Raw genomic sequence first — 22,113 nt, forward strand, 5'->3', positions numbered from 1 at the left:
GACACGCATGTGCAGGTGACACGCATGTGGAGGTGACACGCATGTGGAGGTGACACGCATGTGGAGGTGACACACATGTGGAGGTGACACGCATGTGGAGGTGACACGCATGTGCAGGTGACACGCATGTGGAGGTGACACGCATGTGGAGGTGACACGCATGTGGAGGTGACACGCATGTGGAGGTGACACGCATGTGCAGGTGACACGCATGTGGAGGTGACACGCATGTGGAGGTGACACGCATGTGCAGGTGACACGCATGTGCAGGTGACACGCATGTGGAGGTGACACGCATGTGGAGGTGACACGCATGTGGAGGTGACACGCATGTGGAGGTGACACACATGTGGAGGTGACACACATGTGCAGGTGACACACATGTGGAGGTGACACACATGTGGAGGTGACACACATGTGCAGGTGACACACATGTGGAGGTGACACACATGTGGAGGTGACACACATGTGGAGGTGACACACATGTGCAGGTGACACACATGTGCAGGTGACACACATGTGCAGGTGACACACATGTGGAGGTGACACACATGTGCAGGTGACACACATGTGGAGGTGACACACATGTGCAGGTGACACACGTGCAGGTGACACACATGTGGAGGTGACACACGTGCAGGTGACACACATGTGCAGGTGACACACAAGTGGAGGTGACACGCATGTGGAGGTGACACACATGTGCAGGTGACACACATGTGGAGGTAACACACGTGTGGAGAACTAGTCCGTCAGTCAGTCAGTGGTCGTCAAGTCCATGGTCACTGGCTGGATAACGTGTGTGTGTGTGTGTGTGTGTGTGTGTGTGTGTGTGTGTGTGTGTGTGTGTGTGTATACATACATATGTTTGTGTGTATATATATATATATATATACACACACAGTATACATACATATGTGTGTTTGTGTAGGTATAAATATGTGTATGTATATTAATGTGTTTGTATATTTGTGTGTATATAAATGTGTATACCGTATTTCCTTGAATTGCCGCAGGGTATATAGTATGCGCCTGCCTTGAATTACTGCCGGGTCAAACTCGCCTCGCAAAATAATTAGCGCATGCCTAGTATTACCGCCGGGTCAAACTCGTGACGTCACTAGTGACACTTCCCCTGTCATCATTTTCAAAATGGAGGAGGCTGATTTCAATACCGGTAATTTGAAATCGCATAAAGCGAAGAAGATTAAGAGCTATTCAGTAGGATTTAAGGTCCAAGCTTACATCACACTCAAATTTTTACTGCATGCCTTTGGTAAGTGCAGGAGCGAGAAGAGGTTTTGAAATAATTGGCGCATGCTGACTTTTACCGCATGCCTTTGGTAAGCGCAGGAGTGAGAAGAGGTTTTAAATTAATTAGCGCCCCGGCGGCAATTCGAGGAAATATGGTTTGTATGTTTTTGTGTGTATTTGTATACGGGTGTGTATGCTTATTTTCTGTTTGAACACGTTCTATCTACACTTCTGTTAAAATGTAATAATCACTTATTCTTCTCTTCTTTGACACTTTACAATAGTTTTGGATGATACCACGCATTTAGGTATCGATCCGATACCAAGTAGTTACAGGATCATACAATAAAATATAATACCTAATAAACCAATAATAATATGGTGAAGAAATACTGATGTAAAGGGTAGGTGTGGCACTGTTTTCTGTTTTAACATGTTCTATCTACACTTCTGTTAAAATGTAATAATCACTTATTCTTCTCTTCTTTGATACTTGACATTAGTTTTGGATGATACCACACATTTAGGTATCGATCCGATACCAAGTAGTTACAGGATCATACATTGGTCATATTCAAAGTCCTCATGTGTCCAGGGAATATTTTTTAACTGACTTTATGGACATTATGTGATTTTTTTTTTTTTTTTAAAGGCAAAATATCAACGTACCTAATAAACCAATAATAATATGGTGAAGAAATACTGATGTAAAGGGTAGGTGTCGCGCTGTTTTCTGTTTTAACATGTTCTATCTACACTTTTGTTCAAATGTAATAATCACTTATTCTTCTCTTCCTTGATACTTGACATTAGTTTTGGATGATACCACGCATTTAGGTATCGATCCGATACCAAGTAGTTACAGGATCATACAATGGTCATGTTGAAAGTCCTCATGTGTCCAGGGAATTTTTTTTAACTGATTTTATGAACATAATATGAATTTTTTTTAAAAAGGCAAAATATCGATGTACCTAATAATAAACCAATAATAATATGGTGAAGAAATACTGATGTAAAGGGTAGGTGTCACGCTGTTTTCTGTTTGAACATGTTCTATCTACACTTCTGTTCAAATGTAATAATCACTTATTCTTCTCTTCTTTGATACTTGACATTAGTTTTGGATGATACCACACCAAAATGTGTTTTGATACTTTTCTAAACAAAAGGGACCACAAAAATGTTTTGGATTTTTGGTTTTATTTTCACAAAAAAATGTTAGTGTAGATGAAACATATGTTTATTATTGTCATTTAGTCCTCAAATAAAATGTTGAACATACTAGACAACTTGTCTTTTACTAGTAAGTAAACAAACAAAGACTCCTAATTAGTCTGCAGTAACATATTGTGTCATTTATACACCTATTATTTTGTCAACATTATGAGGGACAAACTGTAAAAAAGGGTTATTAATCTATTTGTCCATTTACTGTTAATATCTGTTTTTTTTCTGTTTGAACATGTTTTATCTACACTTCTGTTAAAATGTAATAATCACTTATTCTTCTCTTCTTTGATACTTTACATTAGTTTTGGATGATACCACACATTTCGGTATGGATCCGATACCAAGTAGTTACAGGATCATACATTGGTCATATTCAAAGTCCTCATGTGTCCAGGGAATATTTTTTAACTGACTTTATGGACATAATATGAATTTTTTTTAAAAAAAGGCAAAATATCGATGTACCTAATAATAAACCAATAATAATATGGTGAAGAAATACTGATGTAAAGGGTAGGTGTCGCGCTGTTTTCTGTTTGAACATGTTCTATCTACACTTCTGTTAAAATGTAATAATCACTTATTCTTCTTTTCTTTGTTACTTGACATTAGTTTTGGATGATACCACACCAAAATGTGTTTTGATACTTTTCTAAACAAAAGGGACCACAAAAATGTTTTGGATTTTTGGTTTTATTTTCACACAATAATGTTAGTGTAGATGAAACATATGTTTATTATTGTCATTTAGTCCTCAAATAAAATGTTGAACATACTAGACAACTTGTCTTTTAGTAGTAAGTAAACAAACAAAGACTCCTAATTAGTCTGCAGTAACATATTGTGTCATTTATACACCTATTATTTTCTACACATTATGAGGGACAAACTGTAAAAAAGGGTTATTAATCTATTTGTCCATTTACTGTTAATATCTGCTTTTTTTCCTGTTTGAACATGTTCTATCTACACTTCTGTTCAAAATGTAATAATCACTTATTCTTCTCTTCTTTGATACTTGACATTAGTTTTGGATGATACCATACATTTCGGTATGGATCCGATACCAAGTAGTTACAGGATCATACATTGGTCATATTCAAGGTCCTCTTGTGTCCAGGGAATATTTTTTAACTGACTTTATGGACATAATATGATTTTTTTTTTTTTTTTTTAAAAGGCAAAATATCGATATACCTAATAAACCAATAATAATATGGTGAAAAAATACTGATGTAAAGGGTAGGTGTGGCACTCTTTTCTGTTTTAACATGTTCTATCTACACTTCTGTTAAAATGTAATAATCACTTATTCTTCTCTTCTTTGATACTTGACATTAGTTTTGGATGATACCACGCATTTAGGTATGGATCCGATACCAAGTAGTTACAAGATCATACAATGGTCATGTTGAAAGTCCTCATGTGTCCAGGGAATTTTTTTAAACTGATTTTATGAACATAATATGATTTTTTTTTTTTTTAAAGGCAAAATGTATATATATATATCCATCCATTTTCTACAGTTTATCCCCTTTGGGGTTGCGGGGGGCGCTGGTGCCTATGTTTGTATGTATATATATATTTTTTTTCATTTATACATGAATATAAAGGCCCCAAGCCAATTTCTTTTGCCAGAAGATTCTGAATAGAGATGAAAACGTGTCTTTGAGTCTACTATCTGTATTGTGGAAGGTTTTAATTCACTTAGTCTTTGGAGCGCGAGTAGAAAACAGTCCATGTTTTCACTTTTATTCCTCCAGTTGTCCCATGCTGACAAGGCAAGGCTTTGATGGACGACATCCAAAGTCCAAAGTGTGGCTCACATGTGTCACTGAGCTGGACACATGCTTCCTCACACAGATAACAGCTTCATCATATTTCATGTTCCAGTCCTCCAGGACTCAAACACGAAGAGAGCAACCTTAACCACAGTGATGTCTCACTTCTTCCTCCCTCCATGAGCACCCGCCAGATGGATGGCCGTCTCCATGGCGATGCAGACTTCCTATTAGCAAGGTTAAAAAAGAGAGAGTGGATATATCCCTGACACTTTGACGGAGTGGTATAGCGTGGTAGGAGCGCCACTAAGCAAGGAAGTTCCCACGCCTGACCTGATGAAAGAAAGGACGTACGCTATTTTGCCAAAAGTATTTGGCCACCTGCCTTTACTCACATATGACCTTGAAGTGGCATCCCGTAAAAATTGTCCAAAATGTTTTGGTATCCTGGAGCATTCTAAGTTCCTTTCACGGGATCTAGCCCATCCAAACCCAACTCCTGGAAAAACAACCCCCGCATCATAATTCCTCCTCCACCAAATTTCACACTTGGTGATGCATGGCTTAGATCGGGGGTGCCCACACTTTTTCTGCAGGCGAGCTACTTTTCAATCGACCAACTCGAGGGGATCTACCTCATTTATATATATCATTTATATTTATTTATTTATGAAAGAGACATTTTTGTAAACAAGTTAAATGTGTTTAATGATAATACAAGCATGTGTAACACATATAGATGTCTTTCTTTCACAAAGACAAGAATATAAGTTGGTGTATTACCTGATTCTGATGACTTGCATTGATTGGAATCAGACAGTAATGATGATAACGCCCACATTTTCAAATGGAGGAGAAAAAAAGTTGTCCTTTCTATACAATACCACATGAAAGTGGTTGGTTTTTGGCATCTAATTCATCCAGCTTCCATACACTTTACAAGAAAAACATTGGCGGCAAATTCCGTAGCTTGCTTGATTGACATTCACGGCACCCGAGGGTCTTGTGAGATGACGCTGGCTGCTGCCAGTTCATTATTATGAAAAAATGACAGAGAGGAAGGCGAGAAACACTTTTTATTTCAACAGACTTTCGCGCCGTCCCTTCCGTCAAAACTCTAAAGGCCGACTGCACATTTCCTATCTTCACAATAAAAGCCCTGCTTCATGCTGCCTGCGCTAACAAAATAAGAGTCTGAGGGATCGCTTGTGCACGCCAGTTTTCCGAGACTCTGTATTTAGTTAGCACAGGCAGCATGAAGCAGGGCTTTTATTGTGAAGATAGGAAATGTGCAGTCGGCCTTTAGAGTTTTGACGGAAGGTACGGCGCGAGAGTCTGTTGAAATAAAAAGTGTTTCTCGCCTTCCTCTCGGTCATATTTTCATAATAATGATCTTGCAGCAGCCAGCGTCATCTCACAAGACCCTCCGGTACCGTGAATGTCATTTAAGTGACGTCTTGGTGAAGATTGATGATCACTCATTTTTAGGTGTATTTTTTTTAAAAGCCTGGCTGGAGATCGACTGACACACCCCCCGCGGTCGACTGGTAGCTCGCGATCGACGTAATGGGCACCCCTGGCTTAGATTCAGCTGCCCGGCCATGGAAACCCATTCCATGAAGCTCTCTGCGTACTGTGCGTGGGCTAATTGGAAGGTCACATGAAGTTTGGAGCAGAAAGTCTATGCACTATGGCTCTTCAGCATCCGCTGACCCCTCTCTGTCGGTTTACGTGGCCGACCACTTGGTGGCTGAGTTGCTGTTGTTCCCAAACTCTTCACTTTTTTTGTAATAAAGTTGAATCTGGAATACTTAGGAGCGAGGGAATTTCGAGACTGGATTTGTTGCACAGGTGGAACAAACCCTATTACAGTTCCACGCTGGAAATCACTGAAAGCGGCGCATTCTTTCACCATCATTTTTTCGAGAGACAGTCTCTGCCTAAGTGCTTGATTTGATACACCGGGCCAAGTGATTAGGACACCTGATTGTCATTATTTGAATGGGTGGCCAAATACCTTTGGCAATATAGTGTCTAATAGTTCAGACCCTGCACCCCCCCGCAAGGTATGGTGGTACCGGCCTTCATCGGGCCACTTTAATATTTGAGTACTCTGGGAGGGGGGTGAGGACCCAGGGGAGGTGCTGATAGGCAGTGTGTTGGGTGGAAGGTACCAGAAAGGCAAATAGAGAGAACATGGCAATGAAGGAGTTGTGAGGGGGGGTAAGTCGACCGTGGGTGTGTGCAGGTATGGCAGATAAATGTCAATATCTTCATTTTCTCATCCGGCTTCTTCAGTTGCATGTTTCACTAAGTAAAGAAATAGACCTCCTTTACACTTCACACCAGCTCGGGTTTTTTCCATCAACAACAACTCGGTTGGTCCCCATACCAATGTTTTGGGGGACCCTCAGGTGACACGTATCGGATATTTAAACTAGAGTTGTCCCGATACCAATATTAAAATGTATTTAGATACTTTTCTAAATAAAGGGCACCACCAAAAAATGTCATTATTGTCTTTATTGGAACAAAAATTGTTAGTGTAGATGAAACATATGTTTATTATTGTCATTTAGTCCTTAAATAAAATGTTGAACATACTAGACAACTTGTCTTTTAGTAGTAAGTAAACAAACAAAGACTCCTAATTGGTCTGCAGTAACATATTGTGTCATTTATACACCTATTATTAATATACTTGTTCATTTACTGTTAATATCTGCTTATTTTGTGTTTGAACATGTTCTATCTACACTTCTGTTCAAATGTAATAATCACTTATTCTTCTCTTCTTTGATACTTGACATTAGTTTTGGATGATACCACGCACTTTGGTATCGATCCGATACCAAGTAGTTACAGGATCATACAATGAAATATAATACCTAATAAACCAATAATAATATGGTGAAGAAATACTGATGTAAAGGGTAGGTGTCACGCTGTTTTCTGTTTGAACATGTTCTATCTACACTTCAGTTAAAATGTAATAATCACTTATTCTTCTCTTCTTTGATACTTGACATTAGTTTTGGATGATACCACACATTTAGGTATCGATCCGATACCAAGTAGTTAAAGGATCATACAATGGTCATATTGAAAGTCCTCATGTGTCCAGGGAAATTTTTTTAACTGATTTTATGAACATAATATGAATTTTTTTTAAAAAAAAGGTCAAATATCGATGTAAACATAGTAGTATCAACTTGATACGCTCCTGTACTTGGTATCATTACAGTGGATGTCAGGTGTATATCCACCCATGGCGTTTGTTTACATTGTGATGCTGTTGAGCTATTGTATCCTCCTACGGTGTGTAGTGAAGCATGTTTAGCTATTCCTCGTCCTCCAGTGATAGTAATACTTGTAAAAGAACGTACTTAATGTGTCGCCATGGAGGCAAGGATTAGTGATTTAGAAGTAGCTTGATGTTTATGTTGTATAACTTCACCTTTATCTTGACTTTTTACACCAAAATGCGTCCGTTCTCCCTTTTCTGTCTACACACTGTGTCTGCTTGTTAGTACTCTGTGTGTGTGCGCTGCCGAACATGCTCCTCTGCGAGTAAAAACCAGCAAAAGACGATGCAAAACTGCAACATTTTCTCAACACATTACACCTCTTTGCTCTTTTTCCCCCCCCACTTTTTAGTGGGGTTTATTTTTTTGGTTATATTATTTTTTTAAATATGCGACAGGCGGTGAAAAGAAGGTGGCTGCAGTGTTGAGTGTTGTAATTTGAAGTCGAAATGTCACACCACGGGTATTAATGTCGTACCAATTTGAATGAGTTGAACCATTCGTTGGATTTCCAAAGCAAGCAGCTGCAGTTAATTATGATCACTAAGAAGACGTGGATAGTTGTGTAAGAAATGCAGGGCTACTTATCGAACCAGTTTGGTGCAGTATGCTGTGTTTTATTATTATTCCGCACCTACGTGCTGTAATTTGACCCCCTTAACATGCTTCAAAACTCACCAAATTTGACACACACGTCGGTATAGCAAAATTTCCCAACATATTAAGCAACCAATCCCCCAAAATGAAAATTGCACTCTAGCGCCCCCTAGGAAAAAAATTACAGACAAAACTGCATGTAACTTCTGTATGAAATGTCATAGCGACATGAAACAAAAACTCCTATGTAGGTCTGACTTAGACCCAATTTTCATACACTCACTTCTTTCAGCAAAAATCTACAGGAGGTTGGCAAAAACCCCTTCAAAATAAAATTTTCGCAAAAAATGCAATTTTTGCCTCTTTGCGCTGTAATTTGACCCCTTTAAAATGCTTCAAAAGTCACCAAACTTGGCGCACACATAAGGACTGGCGAATATTGCGATCTAATGAAAAAAACCAAACCCCAAAACTCAAAATTGCGCTCTAGCGCTATTTTTGAATAAAACACTGAAAAAACTGCTCCTAGGAAGAAAACGCAGACAAAATTGCTTGTAACTTCCGGTAAGAATGTCGTAGAGACATGAAACAAAAACATATATGTAGGTCTCGCTTAGACCTACATTTCATAGATTGACAACCCCCAACAAAAATCAACGGGAAGTTTGCAATCCCCCCTTCAAAACAAAAGTTTTGTAAAAACCGGTCACCTTTCTTCAAACATTATCTCCTCTGAGTGCGTTTGTTGTTTTGGCTTCAAACTCGCACAGGAGAGAGATTGAACCCTTCTGATTAAAAGTATAGAACAGAGTTTTGATAAATTCTCAGGTTTTGATTTTACGCGCCTTCAAAGAACCCCTGTGCAAAGTCTCCTAAAAAATGTCATTTTTGCCTCTTTGAGCTGTTATTTGACCCCCTTAAAATGCTTCTAAACTCACCAAACTTGACACACACATCAGGTCTGGCAAAAATTGCGAATTAATGAAAAAAACCTAACCTCAAAACTCAAAATTGTGCTCTAGCGCCCCCTAGGAATACAACACGGACAAACTGCTCCTAGGAAGAAAACAGACAAAACTGCTTGTAACTTCCGGTAGGAATGTCAGAGAGACATGAAACAAAAAACACTATGTAGGTCTCACTTAGACCTACATTTTAATAATTAACATACTTTTGCAAAAATCAGCAGGAAGTTTGATATTTTCACTTCAATACAACAACTGCATTACTTTCACAATGCATTAGATTCTCAAAATAGTGGCTCCAAGGCGTCTTCTAACGCTTATCCGGCCGTGGGTCTCGGGCGCAGCAGCCAAAGGCGGACCCGACCAACGCTGCTTGCAGCTTTAATTATATATTGTATCTATGTATGTGTATATGTATGTGTTTATAGACTGTATCCTACTGCTGAGGAACACTATTACTGATAGACATGTCCTAAACCAGGGGTCACCAACCTTTTTGAAACCAAGAGCTACTTCTTGGGTACTGATTAATGCCAAGGGCTACCAGTTTGATACACACTTAAATAAATTGCCAGAAATAGCCAATTTGCTCAATTTCCCTTTAATAAACAAATCCATATATATATTAAAAAAAATGGGTATTTCTGTCTGTCATTCTGTCGTACATTTTTTTTCCTTTTACGAAAGTTTTATTGTAGAGAATAAATGATGAAAAAAAACACTTAATTGAACGGTTTAAAAGAGGAGAAAACCCGAAAAAAAAGAAAATTAAATTTTGAAACATAGTTTATCTTCAATTTCGACTCTTTAAAATTCAAAATTCAACCGAAAACTGTGAAGAGAAAAAGTAGCTAATTCGAATCTTTTTGAAAAAATAAAAAAAAGAATTTATGGAACATCATTAGTAATTTTTTCTGATTAAGATTAGTTTTAGAATTTTAATGACAAGTTTTAAATAGGTTAAAATCCAATTTGCACTTTGTTAGAATATATAACAAATTGGACCAAGCTATATTTCTAACAAAGACAAATCATTATTTTCCAGAACAAAAATTTTAAAAGAAATTCAAAAGACTTTGAAATAAGATTTAAATTTGATTATAAAGATTTTCTAGATTTGCCAGAATATTTTTTTTTGAATTTTAATCATAAGTTTGAAGAAATATCTCACAAATATTTGTCAAAAAAACAGAAGCTAAAATGAAGAATTAAATCAAAATTGATTTATTATTCTTTACAATAAAAAAAAATGCTTGAACATTGATTTAAATTGTCAGGAAAGAAGAGGAAGGAATTTAAAAGGTAAAAAGGTATTTGTGTTTAAAAATCCTAAAATCATTTTTAAGCTTGTGTTTTTTCTCAAAAATGTTCTGTCTGAAAGTTATAAGAAGCAAAGTAAAAAAATAAATGTGAAGACCAAGTCTTTAAAATATTTTCTTGGATTTTCAAATTCTATTTGAGTTTTGTCTCTCTTAGAATCAAAAATGTCGAGCAAAGCGAGACCAGTTTGCTAGTAAATAAATACAATTTAAAAAATAGAGGCAGCTCACTGGTAAGTGCTGCTATTTGAGCTATTTTTAGAACAGGCCAGCGGGCGACTCATCTGGTCCTTACGGGCGACCTGGTGCCCGCGGGCACCGCGTTGGTGACCCCTGCTCTAAACTATAAAAATAGGACCCATTACCTCCCTGCTTGGCACTCAGCATCAAGGGTTGGAATTGGGGGTTAAATCACCAAAAATAATGATTCCCGGACACGGCCACCGCTGCTGCTCACTGCTCCCCTCACCTCCCAGGGGGTGATCAAGAGTGATGGGTCGAATGCAGAGGATAATCTCTCTACACTTAGTGTGTGTGTGACAATCCTTGGTACTTTAAATTTGGGTGTATGTATGTATATATATATATATATATATATATATATATATATATATATATATATATATATATATATATGTATATATATATATATATATATGTATATGTATATGTGTGTGTGTGTGTGTGTGTATATGTATATATATGTGTGTGTGTGTTTGTATATGTACGCATATATGTATGTATGTATATATGTGTGTGTGTATACATATATATATTTGTATATATGTATGTATATGTGTATATATACAGTATATATGTTTGTATATGCATGTGTATATAAATATATGTATATAAAAATGTGTGTGTATGTATGTATATATATATATATATACACGTATGTGTGTGTATATGTATATATATGTGTGTGTATGTTTGTATATTTACGTATGTATGTATATATGTGTGTATATATATATTTGTATATATGTATGTATATGTATATGTGTATATATACAGTATATATGTATGTGTATATAAATATATCTATATAAAAATGTGTGTGTATGTATATATATATATATGTGTATACATATATATATGTGTATATATATATATATATATATATATATATACGTGTATGTATATATATATATATATATATATATACGTGTATGTATATATATATATATATATATATTTATCTATATATGTGTGTCTATATGTGTGTGTATACATCTATATGTATGTATATAAATGTGTATATATTTGTGTTTATATGCGTATATATATAATGTATGTAAATTATATATGTATGTAAATATATGTGTGTGTATATATATATATTTGTATATATATAGGTATGTATATGTGTATATATATACAGTATATATGTTTGTATATGTATGTGTATATAAATATATGTATATAAAAGTGTGTATGTATGTATATATATATATATATATATATATATATATATATATATATATATATATATGTATATATATATATATGTGTATATATGTTTGTGTGTGTGTGTGTGTGTTTGTGTGTGTATGTATATATATATGTGTGTGTGTATGTTATATATATATATGTATGTATATGTATATGTGAATATATACAGTATATATGTTTGTATATGTATGTGTATATACATATATGTATATAAAAATGTGTGTATGTATATATGTGTGTATATATATATATATATATATATATATATATATATATATATATATATATATATATATATATATATATATATATATATATATACTGTATGTGTATATGTGTATACATATATACATACACATACAGTGTATGTGTGTGTATACATCTATATGTATGTGTATATATTTGTGTTTATATGCGTATATATATAATGTATGTAAATTATATATGTATGTAAATATATGTGTGTGTATATATGTGCATTTATATATATATATATATATATATATATATATATATATATATATATATATATATATATACATACACAGGGTGTACCCTGCCTACTGGCCGCTCAGATGACATATAATACGTGGGGACATTTTGCATGATTGATGAACGGCAATTGAACCGATCGTGCAAAATCAAACAGAACTATGATCGATTCACCCGAAGGTAGTTCAGTTGCCGGTCATGTGACAAGGACTTGTCTTCCACCGTGTCACAGCGGACATGTCAAGTGTTAGGGACAGCAAAGCCGAAGTAAAGCAAGTTCCTGTGGGGTCAGCATCATGAAGACCAAGAAGATCTCACGGCACAATAGAGACGTGCAATTATAGTCCCTCAGTTCTAGTCCCTCACTTCTAGTCCCTCACCACTGACACGACAGGAAGTGAAGGTCGTGTCCTCACAAGCTTCAGTTTTGCGGAAGAGACAATGTCCTCCTCTATGGTCTGACAGCAACCCTCACATGATACAGTAGTCCACCTTCCAGTCCAAGGCACAGCAAGACCTGGGTGGAGCTTAAATCTGCACATCCCAATTAGGATTGTGGTGCCACCACCTCTTTTAGTCGGAGTTAGTGATGAGCGCTCACATTTTTGTGTTTGCAGTATTTACTGGTATGTTGTTTATAACTTTTATTCTGTTCTTGAACAGGGTTGGGATATGGACTAGTTTGTATAGTCAAGCAAATGTCTCTGTAAGAAACTAAGTAAATACGTTTTGTACACTTGAAAACACTAAAAAGTGCAAAACAGTTCTGTGTATCAAACATAACAAGGATGTCACAGCAACGCTCGCCATTTCCATCAACAACAACTCGGGTGGTCCCCATACCAATGTTTTGGGGGACCCTCAGGTGACACGTATCGGATATTTAAACTAGAGTTGTTTCAATACCAATATTACAATGTATTTGAATACTTTTCTAAATAAAGGGGACCACTGAAAAAGTCATTATTGGTTTTATTTGAACAACAAATGTTAGTGTGCAGTAAACATGTTTATTATTGTCATTTAGTCCTTAAATAAAATGTTGAACATACTAGACAACTTGTCTTTTAGTAGTAAGTAAACAAACAAAGACTCCTAATTAGTCTGCAGTAACATATTGTGTCATTTATACACCTATTATTTTATACACATTATTAGGGACAAACTCTAAAAATTGATTATTAATCTATTTGTTCATTTACTGTTAATATCTGCTTTTTTTTCTGTTTGAACATGTTCTATCTACACTTCTGTTCAAATGTAATAATCACTTATTCTTCTCTTCTTTGATACTTGACATTAGTTTTGGATGATACCACACATTTAGGTGTCGATCTGATACCAAGTAGTTACAGGATCATACAATAAAATATAATACCTAATAAACCAATAATAATATGGTGAAGAAATACGGATATAAAGGGTAGGTGTTGTGCTGTTTTCGGTTTTAACATGTTTTATCTACACTTCTGTTCAAATGTAATAATCACTTATTCTTCTCTTCTTTGATACTTGACATTAGTTTTGGATGATACCACACATTTAGGTGTCGATCTGATACCAAGTAGTTACAGAATCATACATTGGTCATATTCATAGTCTTCTTGTTTCCAGGGACATATTTACTGAGTTTATAAACATAATATGAATTTTTTTTTAAAAAAAGGAAAAATATCGATGTAGTCATAGTAGTATCGACTAGATACACTCTTGTACTTGGTATCATTACAGTGGATGTCAGGTGCATATCCACCCATGTTTACATTGTGACGCCGGTGAGCTATTGTATCCTCCTACAGTGTGTAGTGAAGCATGTTTAGCTATTACTCCTCCTCCAGTGATAATGCTACTTGTAAAAAACGTACTTGTCGCCATGGAGGCAAGGATTAGTGATTTAAATGTAGCTTGGTGTTTCAGTGTTATATAACTTCACCTTTTACATTTTACACCAAAATGAGTCCATTCTCCCTTTTCCGTCGACACACTGTCTGCTTGTAAGTACTCTGTGGGTGTGCGCTGCCGAACATGCTCCGGCAATGTCACAATTTGACGACGCGGCTGTTAAAAAAAAAAAAAAAAAGATACAGGTAACTGGTGCTTTTCAAATAGAGTATAGTACCATTTTTGATTGATTAGTACCGCGATACTATACTAGTACCGGTATACCTTACAACCCTGACAACAACTATTACGAATCATTGCAGACTTTGTGATATGCAACAAGGACTACTTTGGGACTACTCATGATTCAGAATCTTGTCTTTTTGAGCCTGAATATACAGAGGATGAAGCGAAAGACAAAGCTTCATGTAGCAGTAGTGATTAGTACTGTTTATTTTTTGGTACTGCCTCCTAATTAGGATTGTGAAGATTCTGGACTAACGATACCGCTATCGGTATTTTTGTTTTTGTTTTGTTTTAGCAGACTGATGGAGTTATGACACGCTGTCACATTCACTTCAGCTGCCATTGAAATCAGCTTTGAGTCATGACAAATAAGGCAGCAACACCACACAAACGTTTGCAACAAACAATATTTTCTTTTTTTGACAAAGTTTTATCAAAAGTCCTCCCTTGATCCACAGGCCAATACTCATCCACTCATTCAAAAAATGAGGTGATATCAGAATCCATAAAGTGACGTCAGGACTATTGTGGACAAACATTAAACCCGGTATCGACGTGAGCTGAGTGGCATTTGCAGTGGCATAGAGGCGGAAAATAGAGGGATATACCTCCGGAAGTTTCTTTTCTCTGTGGATCGGCTCCCCTGGGGGTCAGTCCCAAGAAAATGGTCATTAATTGAATTCCACACAAACATTTTGTGCCCTTTCAAGGATCGATACGGCATGGAGCCTCGTCTTTACCACACCAGGCTGAACGACTTCTTAAGGTTTCTGTTTAAGTGGCTGCTGTTGATTTACTGGACCTCTCTAGAACTGAAGGACCGACTATGGCTTTGTGACAGAGGAAGTCAGGTTGATGTTTGCCTCTCAGCAGTAGTTTTCTCACTAACTTAGGACTAAGCCATCCTTGCTGGTGTTGGAGTGTAAATATTTGGGGTTTTGGCACCGGCAGCGAGGCTAGATCTGACCAGTCTAAGACTAGATCTGACCAATCTACATCTAAGACTAGGTGTGACCAATCTAAGTCTAAGACCGAATGTTACCAGTCTAAGTCTAAGACTGGAAAAGACCAGTCTAAGTCTAAGACTGGATATGACCAGTCTAAGTCTAAGACTGGATATGACCAGTCTAAGTCTAAGACTAGATCTGACCAATCTACATCTAAGACTAGGTGTGACCAATCTAAGTCTAAGACCGGATGTTACCAGTCTCAGTCTAAGACTGGATGTGACCAGTCTAAGTCTAAGACTGGATATGACCAGTCTAAGTCTAAGACTAGATCTGACCAATCTACATCTAAGTCTAGGTGTGACCAATCTACATCTAAGACTAGGTGTGACCAATCTAAGTCTAAGACCGAATGTTACCAGTCTAAGTCTAAGACTGGAAAAGACCAGTCTAAGTCTAAGACTGGATATGACCAGTCTAAGTCTAAGACTGGATATGACCAGTCTAAGTCTAAGACTAGATCTGACCAATCTACATCTAAGACTAGGTGTGACCAATCTAAGTCTAAGACCGGATGTTACCAGTCTCAGTCTAAGACTGGATGTGACCAGTCTAAGTCTAAGACTGGATATGACCAGTCTAAGTCTAAGACTAGATCTGACCAATCTACATCTAAGTCTAGGTGTGACCAATCTACATCTAAGACTAGGTGTGACCAATCTAAGTCTAAGACTAGATGTGACCAATCTAAGTCTAAGACTAGATCTGACCAATCTACATCTAAGTCTAGGTGTGACCAATGTAAGTCTAAGACTAGATCTGACCAATCTACATCTAAGACTAGGCGTGACCAATCTAAGTCTAAGACCGGATGTTACCAGTCTCAGTCTAAGACTGGATGTGACCAGTCTAAGTCTAAGACTAGATCTGACCAATCTACATCTAAGACTAGGTGTGACCAATCTAAGTCTAAGACTAGATCTGACCAATCTACATCTAAGACTAGGTGTGACCAATCTAAGTCTAAGACTAGATCTGACCAATCTACATCTAAGACTAGATGTGACCAATCTAAGTCTAAGACCGGATGTTACCAGTCTAAGTCTACGACTGGATATGACCAGTCTAAGTCTAAGACTGGAAAACACCAGTCTAAGTCTAAGACTGGATATGACCAGTCTAAGTCTAAGACTAGATCTGACCAATCTGCATCTAAGACTAGGTGTGACCAATCTAAGTCTAAGACCGGATGTTACCAGTCTCAGTCTAAGACTGGATGTGACCAGTCTAAGTCTAAGACTAGATCTGACCAATCTACATCTAAGTCTAGGTGTGACCAATCTAAGTCTAAGACTAGATCTGACCAATCTACATCTAAGTCTAAGACTAGATGTGACCAATCTAAGTCTAAGACTAGATCTGACCAATCTACATCTAAGACTAGGTGTGACCAATCTAAGTCTAAGACTAGATCTGACCAATCTACATCTAAGACTAGGTGTGACCAATCTAAGTCTAAGACCGGATGTTACCAGTCTAAGTCTAAGACTGGATATGACCAGTCTAAGTCTAAGACTGGAAAAGACCAGTCTAAGTCTAAGACTGGATATGACCAGTCTAAGTCTAAGACTAGATCTGACCAATCTACATCTATGACTAGGTGTGACCAATCTAAGTCTAAGACTAGATCTGACCAATCTACATCTAAGACTAGGTGTGACCAATCTAAGTCTAAGACTAGATCTGACCAATCTACATCTAAGACTAGGTGTGACCAATCTAAGTCTAAGACCGGATGTTACCAGTCTAAGTCTAAGACTGGATGTGAAGAACTTTTTCATTCTCCCATTTCCTCTCTGTAAAGCTCCCGTTCCATTGGCGGCAAAACAGGCCTGGGGCATAATACTACCACCACCATACTTTACGGTAGGCATGGTGTTCCTGGGATTAGTCAAATATCTGTCAACATGTTTCAGTACGACTTTGGCAAGCTACCGCTTGATGGATTGCCGGAGCGTTCCGTCGACCATAGTCAGACGTACCGTGCTTCAACAGGACAAAAAGGCACCTATTTGGAGGTGTTTAGTTTTTTCACTTCCATACCTTGGTTGTCACACGTTCACCAGTCCGAGCGCCGGCCGCCTCACCTGTCCCTGATTGGCAATCAGGACGCACCGGTCCCTGGTTGCCAATCAAGAAGCTTTATAACCCGTGCCTGTCCTTTTTAAATGTTTTAGCTTTCTTTTATACTTTCTTTGTCGGTTTTTGCCTTTCTGTGCACTACCAAGCTGCACTGCTTTTTTCTGCCGATAAATACGTGTTGTTTTTCTCTCTCCTTGCACGATGTTACGTAAGAACTATCGCATTCCGATCTGTGTTTTGTCATCGAAATATGTTATCTGCCGCTGGTAATTGTTTTTCACCAACTGAGATGGAATCAAATGAGACTTTTTTTTTTTTTTTCTGTCAAGACAAAGGGATGAATGACGGACGTCTCGGTGACTCAGCTATAAAAAGCATGATTAAAAATTCAAAATCTGCAAAAAAAAAAAAAATCCTGGAGGATAAGCGGGATAGAATGAAGGGTGTTGAATTGTTTAGTGTGAAGAATGACGATGATTTTTTTTTTGTGTTGCAGGGTTTATTCCTCTTAGAGCTGGCTGGACTCCGACCTGGACTGCAGACCAGACTAAGGTAAGCCGGGTTTGCACCTTTTGGGTGGTTCTCTTTGTCAGGTTTAAGCACGGAACTTTCTATTGAACACAAGAATGCAAATCTAATGTTTATCCTGCAGAAAAGAGTCATAATAATAATTAAAGCTGCAAGCAGCGTTGGTCGGGTCCGCCTTTGGCTGCTGCCCCCGCGACTGAAACCCTGGTCTTAGTCAGACCAACGTAGAGGTCTTTGTTTCATGTCTGTACGACATTCCTAACAGAAGTTACAAGCAGTTTTGTCTGGAAAAAGGTGACGGCTTTTTACAAAACTTTTATTTTGAAGGGGTAATTGCCAACTTCCTGTTGATTTTAACTGAAAGATGCCAATTATCAAAATGTAGGTCTAAGTGAGACCTCCATTGAGGTTTTTTGTTTCATGTCTGTCCGACATTCCTACCAGAAGTTACAAGCACTTTTATCTGTTTCCTCTTCCTAGGAGCAGTTTTTTCTGTGTTTTATTCAAAAATTGCAATAGAGCGCATTTTTGACTTTTAAGGTTTGGTTTTTTTCACTAGATCGCAATTTTTGCCAGTCCTGATGTGTGTGCCAAGTTTGGTGGGTTTTGAAGCATTTCAAGGGGGTCCAATTTCAGTTCAAAGAGGCAAAAATTGAATTTTTTGCAAAAATGTAGTTTTGAAGGGTTTTTTTCCAACTTCCTGTTGATTTTTGCTATAGAAGGTTCCAATTGGAAATGTAGGTCTAAGTCAGACCAACATAGAGGTCTTTGTTTCATGTCTGTTCGACATTCCTAACAGAAGTTACAAGCAGTTTTGTCTGGAAAAAGGTGACTGCTTTTTACAAAACTTTTATTTAGAAGGGGTAATTGCCAACTTCCTGTTGATTTTAACTGAAAGATGCCAATTATCAAAATGTAGGTTTAATTGAGACCTCCATTGAGGTTTTTGTTTCATGTCTGTCCGACATTCCTACCAGAAGTTACAAGCACTTTTATCTGTTTCCTCTTCCTAGGAGCAGTTTTTTCTGTGTTTTATTCAAAAATTGCAATAGAGCGCATTTTTGAGTTTTAAGGTTTGGTTTTTTTCACTAGATCGCAATTTTTGCCAGTCCTGATGTGTGTGCCAAGTTTGGTGGGTTTTGAAGCATTTCAAGGGGGTCCAATTTCAGTTCAAAGAGGCAAAAATTGAATTTTTTGCAAAAATTTAGTTTTGAAGGGGTTTTTTCCAACTTCCTGTTGATTTTTGCTATAGAAGGTTCCAATTGGAAATGTAGGTCTAAGTCAGACCAACATAGAGGTTTTTGTTTCAAGTCTGTTCGACATTCCTAACAGAAGTTACAAGCAGTTTTGTCTGGAAAAAGGTGACGGCTTTTTACAAAACTTTTATTTTGAAGGGGTAATTGCCAACTTCCTGTTGATTTTAACTGAAAGATGCCAATGATCAAAATGTAGGTCTAAGTGAGACCTCCATTGAGGTTTTTGTTTCATGTATGTCCGACATTCCTACCAGAAGTTACAAGCACTTTTATCTGTTTCCTCTTCCTAGGAGCAGTTTTTTCTGTGTTTTATTCAAAAATTGCAATAGAGCGCATTTTTGAGTTTTAAGGTTTGGTTTTTTCACTAGATCGCAATTTTTGCCAGTCCTGATGTGTGTGCCAAGTTTGGTGAGTTTTGAAGCATTTCAAGGGGGTCCAATTTCAGTTCAAAGAGGCAAAAATTGAATTTTTTGCGAAAATTTTGTTTTGAAGGGGTTTTTGCCAACTTCCTGTTGATTTTTGCTATAGAAGGTTCTAATTGGAAATGTAGGTCTAAGTCAGACCAATATAGAGGTCTTTGTTTCATGTCTGTTCGACATTCCTAACAGAAGTTACAAGCAGTTTTGTCTGGAAAAAGGTGACGGCTTTTTACAAAACTTTTATTTTGAAGGGGTAATTGCCAACTTCCTGTTGATTTTAACTGAAAGATGCCAATTATCAAAATGTAGGTCTAAGTGACACCTCCATTGAGGTGTTTTGTTTCATGTCTGTACGACATTCCTACCAGAAGTTACAAGCACTTTTATCTGTTTCCTCTTCCTAGGAGCAGTTTTTTCTGTGTTTTATTCAAAAATTGCAATAGAGCGCATTTTTGAGTTTTAAGGTTTGGTTTTTTCACTAGATCGCAATTTTTGCCAGTCCTGATGTGTGTGCCAAGTTTGGTGAGTTTTGAAGCATTTCAAGGGGGTCCAATTTCAGTTGAAAGAGGCAAAAATTGAATTTTTTGCAAAAATGTTGTTTTGAAGGGGTTTTTGCCAACTTCCTATGATTTTTGCTATAGAAGGTTCTAATTGGAAATGTAGGTCTAAGTCAGACCTACATAGAGGTTTTTGTTTCATGTCTCTACGACATTCCTAACGGAAGTTACAAGCAGTCTGTTTTTTGTCTCTTCCTAGGGGGCGCTAGCGCGCAATTTTCATTTTTGGGGTTTGGTTGCTTAATAAGTTGGTCTGCCGCTCCATACCGATGTGTGTGTCAAATTTGGTGAGTTTTGAAGCATGTTAAGGGGGTCAAATTAGGGTGCGAATGTGCAAGCGCGCCTTGGGCTGCTGCCCCCGAGCCCCACGGTTGAAGATGCCTTTGTGCCACTATTTAATACATTGTGAAAGTAATGCAGTTGTTGTATTGAAGTGAAAATATCAAGCTTCCTGTTGATTTTTGCCAAAGTATGTTAATTATTCAAATGTAGGTCTAAGTCAGACCTACATAGTGGTTTTTGTTTCATGTCTCTTTGACATTCCTACCGGAAGTTACAAGCAGTTTTGTCTGTGATTTCTTCCTAGAAGCAGTTTGTCCGTGTTGTATTCCTAGGGGGCGGTAGAGCGCAATTTTGAGTTTTGAGGTTAGGTTTTTTCATCAGATCGCAATTTTTGCCAGACCTGATGTGTGTGTCAAGTTTGGTGAGTTTAGAGGCATTTTAAGGGGGTCAAATAACAGCTCAAAGAGGCAAAAATGACATTTTTTTAGGAGACTTTGCACAGGGGTTCTTTGAAGGCGCGTAAAATCAAAACCTGAGAACTTATCAAAACTCTGTTCTATACTTTTAATCAGAAGGGTTCAATCACTCTCCTGTGCGAGTTTGAAGCCAAAACAACAAACGCACTCAGAGGAGATAATGTTTGAAGAAAGGTGACCGGTTTTTAGAAAACTTTTGTTTTGAAGGGGGGATTGCAAACTTCCTGTTGATTTTTGCTGGGGGTTGTCAATCCATGAAATGTAGGTCTAAGCGAGACCTACATAGAGGTTTTTGTTTCATGTCTTGCCGACATTCTTACCGGAAGTTACAAGCAGTTTTGTCTGTGTTTTCTTCCTAGGAGCAGTTTTTTCAGTGTTTTATTTAAAAATAGCGCTAGAGCGCAATTTTGAGTTTTGGGGTTTGGTTTTTTCATTAGATCGCAATATTCGCCAGTCCTTATGTGTGCGCCAAGTTTGGTGACTTTTGAAGCATTTTAAAGGGGTCAAATTACAGCGCAAAGAGGCAAAAATTGCATTTTTTGCGAAAATTTTATTTTGAAGGGGTTTTTGCCAACTTCCTGTAGATTTTTGCTGAAAGAAGTGAGTGTATGAAAATTGGGTCTAAGTCAGACCTACATAGGAGTTTTTGTTTCATGTCGCTATGACATTCCTAACAGAAGTTACATGCAGTTTTGTCTGTAATTTTTTTCCTAGGGGGCGCTAGAGCGCAATTTTCATTTTGGGGGATTGGTTGCTTAATATGTTGGGAAGGTTTGCTATAGGTGTGTCAAATTTGTTGAGTTTTGAAGCATGTATATACAAACCTCTTTTCCATATGAGTTGGGAAATTGTGTTCGATGTAAATATAAACAGAATACAATGATTTGCGAATCCTTTTCAACCCATATTCAGTTGAATATGCTACAAAGACAACATATTTGATGTTCAAACTCATAAAAAAAATGTTTTTGCTAATAA

The 22,113-nt window shown here is 37.2% G+C and overlaps 1 protein-coding gene across 5 annotated transcripts in view; it reads left to right on the forward strand.

Moving 5' to 3' along the window:
• The window catches only part of dlgap4b (discs, large (Drosophila) homolog-associated protein 4b), a 270,261-nt gene that overhangs the window by 55,271 nt on the left and 192,877 nt on the right, over window positions 1-22,113 (forward strand). For all 5 annotated transcript variants that reach the window (XR_009802238.1, XM_061875415.1, XM_061875413.1 and 2 more), the window contains exon 2: window positions 18,114-18,169. The gene's annotated coding sequence lies outside the window, so the exon portion shown is untranslated. The remainder of the gene's footprint in view (window positions 1-18,113; window positions 18,170-22,113) is intronic.

This window comes from Nerophis ophidion, linkage group LG16 (genome assembly GCF_033978795.1).
Source record: "Nerophis ophidion isolate RoL-2023_Sa linkage group LG16, RoL_Noph_v1.0, whole genome shotgun sequence".
NCBI lineage: Eukaryota > Metazoa > Chordata > Actinopteri > Syngnathiformes > Syngnathidae > Nerophis > Nerophis ophidion.